The sequence below is a fragment of the Adelges cooleyi genome, unplaced genomic scaffold, assembly GCF_023614345.1.
Source record: "Adelges cooleyi isolate 19-005CV unplaced genomic scaffold, UGA_ACOO_1.1 ACOO_flye_CR_arks_rails_tigmint_CR_PRNA_34, whole genome shotgun sequence".
Taxonomy (NCBI): Eukaryota; Metazoa; Arthropoda; class Insecta; order Hemiptera; family Adelgidae; genus Adelges; species Adelges cooleyi.
Genome location: NW_026096013.1, coordinates 232,884 through 251,706, shown reverse-complemented (window position 1 = coordinate 251,706; position 18,823 = coordinate 232,884). Strand labels below are relative to the sequence as shown.

Sequence of the window (18,823 nt, the reverse complement as noted above, 5' to 3'; positions counted from 1 at the left end):
TGCCGCTTTAATGTGTCATGTTTCTCAGTCTCATCATTTGAATTAGGTCTATCTTTTATGGTCTTAATAATATTCAGGTTTTAAAACATATGTCAATTTTCAAATCGCAAACGGCATAAGTCATAAAATCTCTGATAGTCTGATTTGCTCCTTTTAAAGTTTTTTATCCCTTTAACACGAAAATTGCTTAGGTATTTATATTTCGACTCTTCCTTAAGTAATACATATTGACACCACAAAATTACATTTAAGGCGTTCCAAAGCAATCCTACTTAAACCATTAATCATTTGCAACTTAAACGAAGTAATGAAATTATTTCCAAATAAAACATTTCGATCATCGATGCGAATTTGTTAATAGTACAAATTTTAGTATTTGATAAAAATTATTTTAAAGACAATACCTAATTGGCTAAAAAACGTTGTTTTTAGTATAAGGGTGGATAATGTTAAGGCTGGTCCGTGGTCGTTGTCTACAATAGCTTGTTGCCATTGTTCCCCGTGTATTATGTATTTTTTTTTTATTTTACAAAAGAAATATACAATCTGTACAATGGGCACAATAAGTATATATGATAAAAGTAGAGATAAATTGAATACATTTTGATGGAAGAAACCACTCATTAGTGACACTTCCAGAGTATTATGTATTGACAACATTATGCAACTATTTTTCAGGTACTATTGACTAGCGATTCACTTGATCATAAACTTAAGATTGTAAAATCTATTATATTGATTTTAACAGAAATAAAATCCATTCTTGTACAAAAAGAAGAAAGCTATGGAATCTTCTTACATTTTAAAGACATTGCAGGCAGGTTAAAGTGTTTTTTTCAGATATTCATTTTTAAAGTTTACTTATTTCTAATTTATTTTAAGACAATTCAAAAGATTTTTTTTTTATAAAAATACCGCTTATAATAAATAATATATGGTGATAAATCAAGTTCCTATACAATTTCAAGAAACTAATCAGTACATTGGAATTTACCGAGTTAACAATCTAATTTTTCTATCTAAAAGTAAAACAGGAATCTGAATAGGTAAATGATTTTATTTTTATAAATGAGAGGCCGCGATAAGTTGGGTAGAAGGTTTATAATTTTTTTGAGAACACGACTTGAATGATTTGAGAGAGATCTAAGTTTTGAAGGTAACGGTGGTGCGCGCGGCAATAGTTGCTTATTTCTGTACGAACCGGTTATTGTTATTCCTGACTATGCATTTATTTGTTGTGTTCCATTATTATTTTTATTATTATTTGTAATACTTGATCCATGTGTGATGTGCGCTATAGTTATTATATTTTTTATTATAAATTAATAATATAGGTATTAGGTACAAGTAGATAATTTACACTGTAGAAAAAATAAATATAATAATAAGTTTGTAAAGAAATTTTATGTCTAGTAATAATACATTATAATACAACCATTTGTACACATTTTGTATACATTACGAATTCAAAAAATTGTCATATATAATGAAAAGATATGAATATGTGTTATAAAAATATGAAAAAAAGTAAAATAAAAAATACACGTACCTATATTATTAGTTTATTGTTTACTTTTCTTTTTTATACGATATTGAGCCTCTGTAATTTTAGCAGGATCTCTAATTTGTAATCCTCTTGGAAGTCTAGGATCGATAATCTCGGGATTTTTGGTATTTATATTCTAGCTATTGTGTGCTGTGAGGCAACATATATAATTACTACATCTATGTGAACAATTCTCTAATATTCAATCAAATGAACGGTTTGAAAAATAACTATATTAAGTACATGTTTTGTTAATTCGTTATTGGAATACTCGTTTTCACCGTCATCCCCCGTCATTAGGTACATTTTTACTTTTTTTATTCCGATGATTTTATCGGCCAAACTACTTGACAAAACTCAATATAAAACCAATATTATAGTTATAATTAATCTTGAAGAGCTTTTTACAAGCTTTTACACGCCGTATAGTAGAATTGTTTACTGTATTGTGATTTGCGTGTATAAAAAAACCTAAAATATTATGTGGGTTATGGGAAATGAATGTTTTTGCAAATGAGCATTTTAAACCAGACGCTTTTTTTAACCATTTTTCGTAGTGGAGGTAAAAAAAAATTTTTTTGAAACAGTCTAATATCTGGAGGTGTGGCGCAGTGGACATCTCAGGTGCCTCAAGGCACTTGAGGTTAAGCTGTGTCCGTTGCTGCTTGATCCCGAATGGGTGACCACCCGGGATTTTTAGCGGCGACCCACACTATCAACCCCGGGTGCATGGCTGAAATGCCATGCACCCTGGCGACCGAGCTGGCATAAAGTTAGCCATAGGCACTCCCGGTCAATACGCCATATGCATATATATATATATGTACCCGTAGTATGTACTATAATATAGTATACTAGCTTTGTTGCCCGGCTTCGCCCGGGGTTTTGCAATATGCTCTTTTTTTTTTAATTTGATCCAAGCTAACGGAGAGTTTTTATTGTTTTGAATATACGCGTTTTCTTTTTACACTCTTAGGGGTTAAATTTTGGAAAATGGGTTAATAGATAATTCATTATATTTTGTATTACAGAGTATGTATGCTAATGGAGATTATACCTCTATTGGCTTGCATTTTATTATAATATATCATTGGTCAAATAAACAAATACTTATTATTACTGCAATGATATACTTACATATTTGTATTTTCCACAGAAAGAGGAATCTCTAGAGAACTTGAAGAAGTCTCTGGAACGACTAGAGAATATTTTTTTTGCATTCTATTATAAGTTAAACTTTCAATGAGTTGGGGTCTCGAGCTTTTTTTTTTTTGCTTTTAAATGGTTGGCCATGTTTTTGTTTGCCATTATTTTTTAGAAAAAACCACACTTTGCGCTTTTACCGCTTTCACGTTTCACTTCAGGGACGCAAATGGTAATGACATATAACATGCCTAAACATTCGTTTTGGTAAAAACGCAAAATGTATCTAAATTTAAGTATAGCAATCTACACAGTACGACCTAGTCACGAAGTAACAAATAATTCTAATATCATTCATAATATAAATGATAAATAATAATAATAATATTATTATCTTGTATATTCTTGTTCAAAATAACAAGCGACTTCAGCGGCTACCTGAAAACCGGGTTTTCCACGTGGCATTCAGATAGCCACCGAGATCGCTTTTTATTTTGAACGGTGTATATATGTACCTAACCGTAAATTCGGCCGATGGGTTCATAATCGGTCGGATAGGTAGGTAGGCATATGACAATAGTATTGTAAACTGAGAACATTGTTGTTTATCGCACCAGACCGTCGCACGTTGCCGGTTGCCGACGTGCGACGACAGTACGTGTACAATTTATATTATTTTATTGCAACCGATAATAGTGGCGCGCTCCTACGGAATTTGTCGATAACTCATTGGGATGTTCCCCCTTAAGGGGCCTCTACACCTGCGTTTTTTTAGTCGAAAACAACTCATTCTAATTCAAACGTACTGTTCCTAAGAATACTCCGATTTAAGTTTTGAAAAAATATTTGTATTCTTCAAAACATTTTCAAGGCATCGGTCTTGGCACAATTTTAAAATTATTTTTAGTTAATTAATTATTTCAGTTTAAAAAAGTTAAAAAATTGCATTTTTTTACATTGAAATAATTAATTAACTGAAATTAATTTTAAAATTGTGCCACGACCGATGCCTTGAAAATGTTGTGAAGAATTCAAATGTTTTTTAAAAATTTAAATCGGAGTATTTTTAAGGACAGTACGTTTGAAGTAGAATGATGTATTAAAGTGAATTTCAATTTCAAATTTTGTGGTTTCAAACAGTTTATTGACTTGTGCCTGCGAGTGCGTGACATTTCTTATCGACCGCTATCGTCGTCGCCGCATGGCACCCGCAAATTGCAGATGAGGATATTATTTTTAGATATTTTGTCATGTACGGTGTATAACAAAATACTATTGAAACGAGGATCATTGGCAGAGCATTGCAATTTATACTGAATTGTAAAAATGATCGTTTTTCTACAATTTAGATTTTAGTCATTCGAGTATTCGACTAGCGTTGTTGATGTTGTCCATCGTCAGGTCGTCTTATACTCACACAATTCATATTTTATATAATTTATATTTCATATAATAATGAATAATAAGTATACTAGGAAGTATTGACCTAAGTATAGAAAACCCTTATCTCGCTGGATAAAGAATAAAGAGAATTTAAATTCGCTGAATAAAAAAAACTATCCAGAGAGAGGTTAGATCATGCTCCGTGAGTTACCTAATATTATGTCTTGATGATTAAAACGAGTCCTTATGTATTATATTTTTAAAAACGGCATATTTTACCAAAAAACAATTTTTATTTTAGCTTCGATGCGTAGTTGAGAAGGTATTGTTTTTACAATGATGTGTTTTTATTTGTTTTTATTTTTGTTTTTTGTGTCTGGACGTATCTTCTATGCCGTTAACCGATTTCTTCATGTATTTACTTTATATATTAGAAATCTCTAACCCTTTGGCGGCTGTCTTGGAAAAAAAATTAAACACCATAAAATACTGTTTTCTAACGTGTGACTGACTTGTAAAATTAAACGCCACCGCAACAGAATTTTTCCTACCCATGACAGTTTTAATCCCAAACTGTCTCCGAGGGTCATGATGAACTATCCAGATTAATTTGATAAGTAAAATAATATATTTACCAAAATGTTTTCAACTATTTTTATAAACGTTTCACATTTATGAATTGTAACAACTAACAATAATAGAGTTATTTGTATTAAAGTTGCACTATTTTAACGGCAACTACGCATGAACGATTATAGTTGAGATTATATTGTTTATTCTCACAATATTCAATCACTATTTCCACCAGCCGATCGTTCTGACTACAAGGGTTGGCCGTCACAAGTGCCTCCCGTTCTAAATCTAAATCTAATCTAAAAGTTAATTTCTTGGGGCAAAATTTTGAAAGTTCACTTCTTCCCCTTCAAAATTGGGAAAACACATAAAAATGTACATATTACTTTTTTATTATAACTTTTTTTTAAATAGTCGATTTTGTTCCAAATTTCTATGGAATATTCTTCGGATAAAGTACTATACAACGTAAACGGAAAAACGTTGACAAACCAAAAAAATATCTTTATATATTAAAATTGTATTAATTTATTACTATACTTATAATCAAATTTTCATCAATAACTGCTAGTCTGTTGTTATTATATTTGTCAAAAGTAAGTAAGTAAACTCGTAATTTTTAATGTCTAGTAATAATCATTATCTTCGTGCTTCTGTTTGTCTGTGTTTATACTCCAACAGAAATAATATAAATGCGACCCCAGATACAATTAAAGTAATATCATTTACCTGTCAAATGACTTAAAAAGCGTTTTTTTTGAAAAATCCGGATTTTCGGATTCCCATCACTAATTTAAAGCACTAAAAACACTACATTTTTATGATGTATATATTTTTTGTCTGGGCGATTTTTTTAGTTTTCTTAAAAGACAACCACTTAATATTATAAGAAAAAATATTCTCTTTCAAAATGTTAAATTTTTATAAAACACGAGTTATTCTTAAAAATGTTGTATTATTTGTGATTTAAATTTTTTATAAAATAAATTACAAATTTGAACATTATTCAGGGATAAAAGTGGGATGAGTATGTTACACAATCACTGTTTCTATATTACATATACTATATGCATTAGACATTATACATAAAATTATATATGGAACGCTTTAAGCTATATGGAGACATTAGCCCCCCTGTAATTTTTTCCCACTTTAAGCCCAGACAACAGGTGATGACTGTTTTTTAATATCGGATTACATACATTAATTGACCGATTACTAAGGCTAGTAATATTGACTATCACATGATATTATTATAAGAATATGTAATTATAAACTTGTATTATGAATTGTGCTGTTCTTAAAGTAAGATAACCTTGTTCTGATGCTATTCTATTAGTTTTTATTATAAAATATAAATTAATATAAGTATTTATACTTTTTAAAAAACTGTACGATTGACGAATTCTAAATTTATTAAGAAAATAGATTTTAATTTTAATAATCTGAAATAATTGTTCAAAAATAATGTATAAAAATATTTTTTACTAAAATAATTTAATAAAACAAGTCTAATGGTGTACGATTTGGTATAAAATCCTAATACATGTAGGTATATGTATAAAATTCGCATCGGTTACCGACGAAATTTTGGAGATTTATTATTGTTCTAGTCAAAACAATTTGCGGACACCCGTAGCCACTCCTCGCCCTTCCGTCTGTCCGTATGCTCTGGTGCCGGTGGTGGCTTTTATTTTTTGTTTTGGTTACGAAGATGATATAATATACAGAGTGTGCCAAACACCTATTGACAACCGAATATTTAAAACTCAATTACTAAAAAAAAATATTTTCGGGGGCTCAATTTCAAACCAAAAATTAACCTATAGAAATTAAAAAAAAAAATACGCGCTAACTAACAATAATATATAACTTTTATTCAAATAAACACCAAATATTTTTGGGTCTTTTTGTGCACGTTCTGTATACTATTATTAGATATTTCGTATCTTGTACGTACGCTATATTTTTAATCTTTTGTCCCTCACTATATACATATATTAACTACAACTATAACTAATTCCTGGTATTTCAGTGGTATAAATAACGCTTCTACTATAAATTTAAGCCATTTTACATTACATTAAAAAAAGTAAATCAATTTTATAGAGTTTAAGTTGAATGAGCTTTTTACACTAATAAAATACTTCTTTGTATAATAGGATAATTTTGAAATATTTTACAAAATAAATAAAATATATTATATTATTTTTATATCCACTGTAATACTGTATATTTACTATCGGAATTTAATTCTATCAGCTTTAACGATTACGCTGCAAAGCAAAGGAAATGTAATGGTGTATATAGTAGCTCAAAAGGGATGAATGGGGTTGCCTAGTAATACCAAAGAGTTACTGTAGTGTCGAATGTGTAATGTGTGCAGTGTGTATAATGTTGATAATTTGAAAACTTTAATAATTTAAAAAAGTTTCTTTTTCGGTTATCATTAGTACTTAAACTAGAATTGCCTCACCGGTGCAACAAACAGTTAACTAAACAAAATACAATTGTGAATAAAATTCACACACAACAAATTAACTTAATTTCTGGCCAGGGGTTTAGCGAGGTCATTGTTCCCAAGTCTATTCGGCCGACTGGCTTTACAAAAACAAAATGTACACGCACATGAACTAATTAGTAATTTTTTTTCCATAATTTTTAATTTTCTCAATGTTTTTATGTTTAAATTTTAAAACTATTATTATATATACGAAAAAATAAGAATACTTTTAAATGGATATATTTATAAAAAAAAATGCAATGGATACAAAAAATGGTTAAATGTTATTTCATATTCTTTTTTAGAACCGCCATTGTTAAGACCATTTTTTAATAAATAATAATATAATTTTACTTAATACTAATAACGAATAACAAATATACGAAGTAAGACAGGGACGCGTATACTTTCGTCCCTAAGAAGGTATATTTGGCAGGTAGTTAATTCAACCGGCGCGGCAACTCGACTGTTATTTTTCCTACCTGCCATTATAGTCTTTTTTTATTTTAATTTTTTTAAACAATACGGACAAATATCTAATTAACAATGAGAAATATAACATGGTAAATCTGAATAATAAGATAAAATAGATACAATATAACAGGGGTTGAATGAACCGGTTACAGCCAAAAACCGCACATTTCATCGGTTTCCAGGTAAGTACCGGTGCCAGGTGAATTCCGCACACTTATATTGGGTAAAAAGAGGTACAAGAGGCACGTAATAAATGAATTGTAAACGCAAGGCTTCTAATGACATTCAAGAGACACCGCAAAAAATAACACGCTGAGAGGTGTCATCCATAGAAAATAATACGATAATAGGAAGTAATGACGAAAGCTTAATAAGAGTATTCAAAATATTGTCCGTCCAATTGAAAAACAAGTTAGTTAATAGGCACATTTTAATATTTTTAATACATCATTTTGAATGAAATTGGGTTCATTTTTAGGAACACTTGTTTAAATGTTGGGAAGAATTTTTTAAGGACGGGGATCGTTTGAAATTTCTTTAAAACGTTAGAAATGATTTCAGCAAATAAAATTAAAATTTTTTTTTTTAATTTTATATCTTAAATTTTTCAACATATAAATTGTACCAAAAAAATGTTTTTTAATATATATATAAATAATAGTGTAACACTTACGCCCCGCAATCTCGCGGCTACCAAAACATTAAAAAGACGGACGATTACTCGCCCGTAGGACGGATCAATTATAGGTGCCGATAGAGAGCGCGCAGCCCATCGCTGTATTCGAAGCGATACACTAATAAGGTCATAAATACCGAATAGGGTAGTGTAGAGCTAAATAAATTAATAAAATACGTAAGAAGTGTGTCGACCATATTGAAACGCCCATTGCACTAGCCACAAGTCGACACACAATTAACAGTCATATGTAAAGTGGCTAACATTGACTATACGGGCGGGCTATGGGCATGATTAAATATATACGAGCGGACGGCACAGTGGTAAGCATCCATCGGTTTAGCCAACCGTATAGTGGTAATAGTTGGCCGACTACGTCCCCCCGGTCTTCCGAGCCATACGCCGCCAGGAGGAGGAGGAGGAGGACGAGGAGGAGCCGCATCTAGCTGCCAACTCCCACCGCAACTACACCAGTCGCGCTCGCCGTCGCCGTTGCGTCAATCTCACCGTCGTCGTACCGCCTGCCGCCCATCTCCCCGCTAGCCGCACCGTCTACCAATTGAGTCTAGCTGCCAACTCCCACCCTTCCAACTCGTCGCCGTCGCCCCGTCCCCGTCGTTGGAAAGTTCACCGCCTGCCGTCCATCTCCCCACTAGAGCCACACCGTATAGCGTATGTAAACCCTCTGCCGCACACTGTGTCGCCTATAGCCAGCAATAGAGTATAGGTAATATTATCCCCAGCTCCTTAGCCTTGAGCTAATCTATTTTTTTTTAATCACGATCTAGACGCCGGTCCGATCGTGATTTCATCCCCGCTCCATACTTACATCCTACATTTCCATCTCATCATCGTCATCATTATTATTATTATTCTATAGGAAGCAACCTACATTACCAATCAATAAAATCAATTATTACCTTACCAAGTTTTTGCATTTATAATTTATTTAATTAGCTAATAATAATGCTTAATTTGAACCCAACCGAGGGTCAAGCGTTACAATAGTTTATACGTCATTATAAAATGTGCGGTTTTTGAATACAGCAATTTTAAAAGTGTGCGGTTTTGCCCTGTGTTTTATCATCTATATTTTGAAGTCAACGAATGAACCAGTTAACTGTTATTAATAAAAGTAAAAATTTAACTTTATTTATACATGTTTATGTATAAGTTTTTTTGATTTTTTACGTTTGTCGATGGATGTTATTTTTTTAAACTTTTTTGTGAACATTTCCGTCGAATGGAATGTTCTAGTATGTGTTGTTTGGTATACGAATAATTATTGTGTATAATTTTTTTGCCTTCCTTTAAAACAATAACACCATTTTACACCTATACACTTTGCAATAAGTACTAAAAATATATAGGTAATACCTACATGCATTTATAAAATAAACAAAGATAACAGTTCAATAATAGGTAAACAGTTTTCTAGAGATAATAAAATATCGTTTTTTTTTTGTGGTGAAAAATATACATTCGGATTTCTTATCCGACTTTCAAAATGCCATCTGGAAATATTTTTTAAAAACAGCCTCGTTTGAGTCGTTAGCTCATTAATGAATAAAATGTGAAATAATTACTCCTTAATAATATGTCATGCTGGCAGCACAACTAACACCATTAATAATCGTATATTGTATACAAGCATTGATTAAATAAAAATAGCCTTAAGCGAAAAAGATAAAAAAATGTGGTATGAGTAACCCAGGGAAATATTCTATATTGTAATAATGAAAATAATCTTATCAGATGACTGGTTCGGCCTGTACAATCGACAAAAATGATGTATTTTGACTAAAAAAACGGTCGGCATCCAATCCCACATAGGCCATTCTGCGACATTTTTACGCTTCGATGCGGAGCTGAGAAGGTATTGTTTTTAAAAATATGTTTTTATTTTGTTTTGTTTTGTGTCTGTACTATCTTTAAGTCACTGAATAAATTTCTTTATTGGACCAAAAATTTAAAAAGTTCTTTCTAAAAAAATCTTTTCCCCTTGAATATGGAGAAAAACTACGTATTTTTCAACTTAAAATTACAACGCTCCATAACTTTTTTAAAAACAGTCTAATTAGTTTATTAAACATATTTAAAAATAATAAATAATGGTTTTATGAGAAAATTTAATTTTTTTATTGATTTTAATTTCTGTTTTATTTTTGATATGACGAAAAAATTTCTTTTTTACATGCTTTTCTTCAACTCGCTAACACGTACGTACGTTTGTACGGGTATTTTTCAAATCTTGCAAAATTAATTTAACTCACTTCCCGATGTCGTAGGGGGCTGAAACTTGGCACAGACACTCATCTCGGATGAGAATACAATATTCCGTCATAATATTGGGACCCGGGTATCCAGGTCCAGCGGGGCCAAAATGGGCTTTCCAACAGTCTTCCAAAATGAATTTAGTAATCTATTCACCAACTATTAAGTACCTTTAATAGAATTAAAAAGTAAAAATAAAAAAAGTGAAATAAACAAATACATTTTTTTTTTAAAAACCTCACTTTTTTAGAAAAAGCGTGTTTTAAAAAAAAATGTTTTAGTTATTTTTTTTTTTTTAGAAATCCGACAGCTCGTATTTTCCGGACGACATTTCGTATCAATGTTAAAATAAATCTTATGAGACCGTCTATATTTTCGAACTGCGAAGCAGATAATGATACTCATTTATTGGACAATGATAATCGCTATGAAGCAACCATGCATATTGAAGATACTAATGCAATTTTAGATAGCTCTTCCTCTGTATCGTTGTCGTCTATTTCGTTCACTGAAGAAAGTGATGATGGTTATACACCTAACGTAACACTAGAAAAATGTTCATAAAATTTATATATTTTTCAGGTTACTTAGGCAAAAAATGTGTAGAAAAATTTAAGTGTAGATTATGTGAAAATAATTTTTTAAAAGAAACTAATGATGAGCAATTTAATGAAAATGAGTTTCTCATATTTTGTAAAAATTATGATTCTGAAAGCTCAAAATTGTTTTTAAGGAGACCAACTGACTCATTTAAAATATTTATTACCAACGCTCAAAAAATAATTATAAAAATAGTAGAAAAAATGCCTCATGTTAAATTAGTCTATATTTATAACCGTTTTATTTAACTAATTCATATTTAGAACTAAGATTCTAAATTTTGTTTGCAATAAACAAATGCTTTAGAGCAAAAGCTTTAGACATACAATATAATTAAATTCTAAAAAGAAAAATATCTGAAATAATCTTATGGATAACATTCATTTATAAATCGTTTATATTTTGTAAAAGAATAATAATTGTATGAAACTCATATAATAAAATATAATCTCATACCGATAGCAAAACCAGTTTTACTTTGCGCACGACGGGTGGTCGCGGCGGTGTCTGAAAATACGGCATAACAAAAAATATTATTTTGTAATGTTGTACGACATCTATGAATAGTATAGAACACTAAATAACGTGTTTCCATATTTTCTATTGGCATGAGCTATCTATGTGTATTTAATCAATGATACAAGTATTGTTAGTGTTGGCATTACTGAGAGGCGGTTTTTTTTACGGCGGCGAGCCGGCGGCGTTTTGTCGATTTTTGCCCGGCGACGTTTTGTCGATTTTTTGTCCGGTGGCGTTTTGTCGGGCGACCTTTTGTCGTGTTTCCCCTTCTTCTAGTCTTCATGAACTGAATAAAATCTGAAATGATAACTCTTTATCTGTTATCAGCAAATAGCGATATAAAATAAATTCTAACAAAATATGTCAACAAAAACAAATAGTATTGTTAATAATAAAAAGTCAAAAAGATTTTTTTTATAGTTAAGAAAAGTTTAAACCGTTTAAAGATAATACAAGTTAAATAAAAAAATTAAGTTTTATCAACACACTAAATAGCATACGAAGCATTGAATATTACTAACTTTATTCATAGTTAGCTTGTAAAAATACAATTTTTTCAACTTTATCTGTTGTTAGCCTTGATCGTTTGTCAGTCAATACCTGTCCAGCTTTTGAAAAAATGCATTTGCAAGGTACTGAAGTCCCTGGTATACAAAGTCTTCTTTTAACCAACTCATACAGTCTTGGATAAATATTCTTCCTTTCCGACCACCAACATAACGGATCGGAATGACAGCTTAATAATAGTTCGTTAATATATTTATCAAGTTCTATTATTCCTGCTACTGTTGGATTATTTTGACCCACTAAAGAACTTACTTTTTAATCAAAGTCTTCCCATATGACAGATTTAGTATTATGATTTGAAATAACAATTATATTCTCACTTTGTACATTTGCATCACTGTAATCAACCGTAATAGATTGTAGTTTAGCTGAAAGTTTTTTCTTGGCAGTTTCATATTTATCTGAGTTATTAAATCCATGATTTTTAAACCGCGGATCCAATATCATGGCCTGGCTTACTATTTCATTATCTTCCAAATCTTGGAAGTAATGATTTAGTGTTGACCTAATAGTAGTAGCCATGTCTGATATTTCTTTTGATGTATTCTTACCATACATGTATTTTAATAAATGACTATCAAGTGATCTGTAGTATATGTTAACTTTAGCAATGGTTACATGTTTTTCCCCGCTTACTTCCTCCGTATCAATTTTAAATATTTCCAAAAGTGTACAAGCTTCGGATATAATTTCCCATTCTTTTGAATAAATGCAATTTAATTCATTGTTTATTATTGCCAAAGTGGATACGACTGGCTCCCTAATTTTTAAAATTTGATTTATCATATCATAAGTCGAGTTCCACCTGTTTTTACAATCTTGTATAAGTTTCAAGACTTGCTGGTCAGTTTTTTTTTTACTTCGTGGAGCTTTTGAAGAGCATTAGTACTTCTTTTAAGGAACTCCTCTATGTTCCTAATTTTTTTTATAATACATTGTATTGCATCTACTTCTAAGCCTTTTTGTACTGAAATATTAAGGACATGAGCAAAACAAGGTACATGTCTCCAAGTGCATAATTTAATAGCAGCTTTAATGTTTGTTGCGTTATCACTTACAACAGCAGATACTAAATTTTCGATTTTCCACTTTCCAACAATATCTAGAAGGAATTTTGACATTTCTAGAGCAGTATGATGTTGTGTAAAATGAAAACAGCCAAGGAGATGTGCTACTAATTTAGACTCTGGATTAATATAATGCGCAGTAACAGCAATAAAGCTATGGTTGTTAACTGATGTCCACGCATCTGTCGTTAGGCAAACAGCAGTTGCTTTTTCAATTTGACACTTAATATTATCTAAAATTCTAATATATGCTTGGTCAAGAATACTCTTTGAAATAGTTTTTCTTGTGGGAATTGAATATCCAGGGGCTAATATAGATATTAGCTTACGAAATTCTTTTTCGTCCACAATAGAAAATGGATGGAAGTGGTAAAAAATAAATTTAGCGAGCTGCATATCAATTTGCTTAGATTTTGATATCGAGAATGGTCTTGTTATAAAGTTAGAAATATTACCTTGTCTTTTGCTCAGTGTGGTAGGGTTAGCCAGGTTTTTTTGTATTACTGATGTTGAATTAGTCGTTAGTAGTAAAAAGAGCGTTCTCTGGCAAAGGATCATCTGGATCAGGGTTCGGTTTGTCGAGGCAAGGTTCCTGGTTTTTTACTCTATCTAGAGGTACCGTATAATGTTTGGTTTTCATATGCCTATCAAGATTGCTAGTTGAACCACCTGTAAAACTTATTTTTGGCAGTACCACTTTTGCAACATTCAGTTGTTGTGAAAAGTGATCCCATATATGGCTCTTTTTTCTATTCATTATTATTTTAATGTATAACACAATTGCCAATCAAATTTAATTTAAACAAATACAAACACAACAACTATTAAAAAAGAACTATTTCAAATAAAAATCACTATTATGTCACTCGTATGTCTAGCATTTCCAAATACCTTATGGTTTACTAATGTTAAAATTAAAAAGGTTAGAAGATAGGAATTTACTTGTTGAAATAAACCCCCTCTTTTTTATTAATATAAGAATATACAACAAAGACAATATTGCATAGGTCGTGACTCGGGATTAGCTTCAGTATTATAATTTATTATTGTTTTTTTTTTCTATTGTCATTGGTCAGTATAGAGACTGCCTGACTAAGCTAGGGTAAAATATGTTTAAAAAAAAATGGCCAAAATTTATAAATAAACGATAAAATACCTAACCAATATGATTTATACAGAGACGTACAAACCAGAATACTTTTCACACAACTGTACCGTCTTTATTTTTCGAAAAAAACGTCATAAAAGTAATAAAAATATCGAGCGTGACCCAAGCTCGGCTGATGCCAAAATCAGTTTTTAATATAACTTAAATATAATATTTTATTCAGTTTTTACAACATGGTATTTGTGTAAAAATATATTATATACTATGTTCTCTAATTAAACATATGTATTAATAAAAATTCAGTCCCATGTTAAGAGCTAAAAGCGATTCATTGATTCGGACAAGACGGATGACTTATAATAAAATTGGCCGAATCAAAAGAACAAATCGTTGTAGTGAATCGATTCAAATGATTCGAATCACTTGTATGATTCATTTATCCCATCTCTAATACACTGCTGAATGATTATCGAAAATCGAAATTACAAAAATATTGAATGTGTGCCTATACGTGTAATAAAATATTATAGATAAGATTATAAGAATAACTATAAATAGTAACCGTACTCCGCATGGTCTGCCCATCAGCTATGCATCGTCCGTCGTCGATATTTCCGTATAGCGATAGCTGATAACGAATTTCTACGGATAAAATTGGTTATTTTAATATTATTTATTCCTTAGCTGTTAGCATCTATCTATTATATTTGAGTCATTGTAAAACTTCTAAATTTTTATAAATTATAATATTTTTACATCAATGGTAAAACTCATATAGTAGTTTATTGGTATACTCGATTATTTAGGCTATATAATTGTCTCCTTTTAAATTTTAAGGAGATATATATAGGTAATGAATAAAATGTGGAAAAAAAAATTGTTTGTGCTTTGTTGGGGGCATTGTTATTATTTATTTAACTTTTGTAAAAAGTATTATAATAACATTCTTTACAAAATGTTTAATACAATTTAGAACAATACACTGGTTAATTATAAATCTACAATTTACGTTTCATGCAATAAAACAGTTTTTTTTTTAAGCAACTCAAAATTCTGTTGTCTAATCATTATTTAACATTTAAATATTTTCATTTCCACACACATAATTATCAATAAATAAGACATGAGCAGAAAATAATATGAATTAAAAATGCATTGGGTCAACATTTGGCTATTAATGTATGTTACATTCATAAATTGTGTAAAGCAATAATGATGGACTGTGAATATATGTACTTAACTCTGTGCAGATGGTGTAATTTAAACTATATAGTAGCGTTTTAGATAGGAATATTTTTTTTTGTCGTATTGTTACAATTGTGTACCACAGACACAGATTGTTATTTTATAAATAGGTTTTACAGCAGACAACAACATAAATAACCAGTAATAAAAGTTTTTTTATTATTAAACAAAGTGTAATTTATTTTCAAAAAACAGTATAAAGAATAACTTATTATACAGTTTTGATTCCGGTACAAATAATTATTGAAATTAAACAGGTTTGATCAATAGTTAAGTGCTATTACTTGAAACTATTTCCTCCAGCTTGAATGATGGTAGAAGTCAATTTGAAATGGTAAAACTCAACTTAAGTCCACCTGTAAATAAATCATTACAAAATATTAATAAATGAATAGCATTGTTCACAAGTAATATAATTGCACTTTTAAATTTTTTTACAGAAACAATGTTTGAAAGTACATAATGCCATTCCAAATGTACAAAGTATGTAGGTTAATACTTATTTGGCATTGCTACAGCAAAATTCCCCTCTAAAAAAAAAAAGATATACACGTGCACTATTGCACGAATGTTATCATATATTTTTTAAAAAGTAACAAGTTACCTAGTTAATTGCCAATTTCTCGAGTTATATATCTATCGACTCGATGACCAGCTCTCCGTAAAAATGTTTGAATCCGTCCTTCTGTATAGTCTTGTGTCATTTCTTCAAAAAATTCTTCAACTGCTCTTGTATTGGATTCCCTTGTTCTTGTTGAAACACCAACACGGATCTGCAATTTAATTTGGTACACATTAAAATAAATCACAGACTAAATCATATTCTAAGATATTACTCACTCTGAGGTTGCTCCGAGCTTGCTTAAATTCAACCTCAATTGATCTATAAAAATATTAAATAGATTAATATCAATTCTACCGTTAATTAAAAATATGTATTCAACTGTACGAAAATGTAATATTTTAATAGACCTTACATAAGAACTTACCAATAAACTCCCATACTTAAGGATAAGGCATCATAATTTGCAATAGCATTGAATGGTAACTTTCTAAATAATTGTTTGTCCTAGTGTATTTTCTGAATACAGAAATATTATCAGGTCGAATTTCTCCAAACCAGAATCTATATAGGTAATCATAAATAAAAGAATTGAACTGGTTGGCCACATCTTCGTCTGGAGCATATAGGTAGCTATAGCGTTGAAACCATCAACCATTGGCGGAATTCTGTCAATTTCGATACTGTCCGGTGGTAGATAAGGTACTGCGAGTATCTGAAAACAAATCCTCGGTAAAAGTAATTTTTTATTTATTTTTTGAACAAAAAGAATACACATACCATCCTAAAGATTCGAGCAGCAAAAGCATTTTCTTTCAACAAATTGAAGACACCAACCTGCTTGTTTCTTGTATACCGAAGAATCGCCTAGAATAGCATACTACATTTATTAAACAATAACCATATAAAATATTATTACACATTCTTCTACAATTATAAATATTGACAGTAATATGCTAAGTTTTGTTTATTTATTCATTTTTATTTCATCGCCGGAGAGCATTATAATATAAACGATTAAAGGATCTTCATAAATAAAAATAAAAGGACTATACATACATTCGAGTAAATATATATATATATATATATATATATATATATATAATATGTATGGAGTTCTATATCCAGTGAGTTAGCCCCATTAAGATTTCTAATATTAATTAAGACAAACTAATATTACCTGGCAAAAATTAAAATAGCAGCCCTGATGCGTAGACTCCATCAAAACACCTTCAATTACGTTTATTTGTGATCTCTCGTAATCGGTAATAATGGTGACATTCTCATATTGCAAAGGAACAATGTTCCGTATGTACCTGAAGAGCTCCCTGTAAATTTCTTTTGTCTTCCCAGTCAACAGCGTATAGACAAGTGTAAAACACTGAAAGTAGGTAGTATATACTTATATTAACAGGAAGTATACAAATTATATTAATTATGTTTACTTTAACATTATTACATAGTTTACACACCACATGTTTATACACGACTTGGAATGTAAAAAGCTGGTAGCAATCGTTATCTGTGGTTTTTGGTGTAGTATTAAATGTTCCATCACAGCCAGCTATTGTTACCTAGGAAAATAAAAAAATATAAAATTAAAAAAAAGTTATGTAATGTAGGCAATATTTTAAGCGGTCCTTGATAAAACCTGTATGAATAATAATAATAATAATAAACTCAATTTTATCACATAACAATTTAACAAATAATAATTAACTTTCTTTTACTCACAAATTGGGTGGTGTTTGAAATGTTAAACTGAATTCCTGGTTTTCTTCTAGTTGTAGTACCTGATGTAAGTGCAAAAGATTTCTCGGTGTAGGCGGGAAAACTTGTTTCCTGATCCTTCGCATCCTATCTGCTGCTTGCAAAAAAAGGTAGTCACCGGCTCCTTCTTGATAGCTGAAAGTCAAGAACAATTAACAACATTAAATCAGAAGAATAGTTCCAATTTCCTCACATTTCCATATCCTATTATGAGTACTATTTTTAGTAAACAATATTATTGGTTACTGTTTGGACAGTGATATACTTATTAAACATATTTGACTTACTCGACAATGGCTACCATGTACAAAAATCGAGCTGAATATGGTCTAGGATTATGATCAACACATTGATTTCCAAGCCTGTTCCTTAATTTCCTCTTCTGCGTGTCGTCATGTCTTCTTTGATCGTTATGAGTTTTCCTTAAGGTGAACCTATTGTCATTTGCATCTGTGTGTATCCATGCAGTAGATCGACATCCATTAGTCTCATGCGCTATGCATCTCAAAAATCTAAATTACATACAGTGATGTTTAAACATTAATTAATTCATTATAACATAATATTTTAACAATTTATTATTTAATTTCCTTCGCTAAATTTGTTTGCATATAATTTTCTTAATGTATTATTATTAATATAAAACATTTCACTTCATATAGTGACTATTGATTAAACGACTTACATTTTTTCCTCTGTTGATTTATTTTTGAAGTAATAGAATCCAAGATTGTTTTACACTTCGAAGGTTGAAGCTTCGGCTTAGGCTTCGTCTCAACAGATTTTTATCAGTGCCACGGGTAAGGCCGCTAC

General features: G+C 30.4%; 1 pseudogene; it reads right to left on the bottom strand.

The window, feature by feature from the left end:
- Positions 1-16,286: 16,286 nt before the first annotated feature.
- LOC126840065 (uncharacterized) lies at positions 16,287-18,383 on the bottom strand (annotated as a pseudogene).
- Positions 18,384-18,823: the final 440 nt, after the last annotated feature.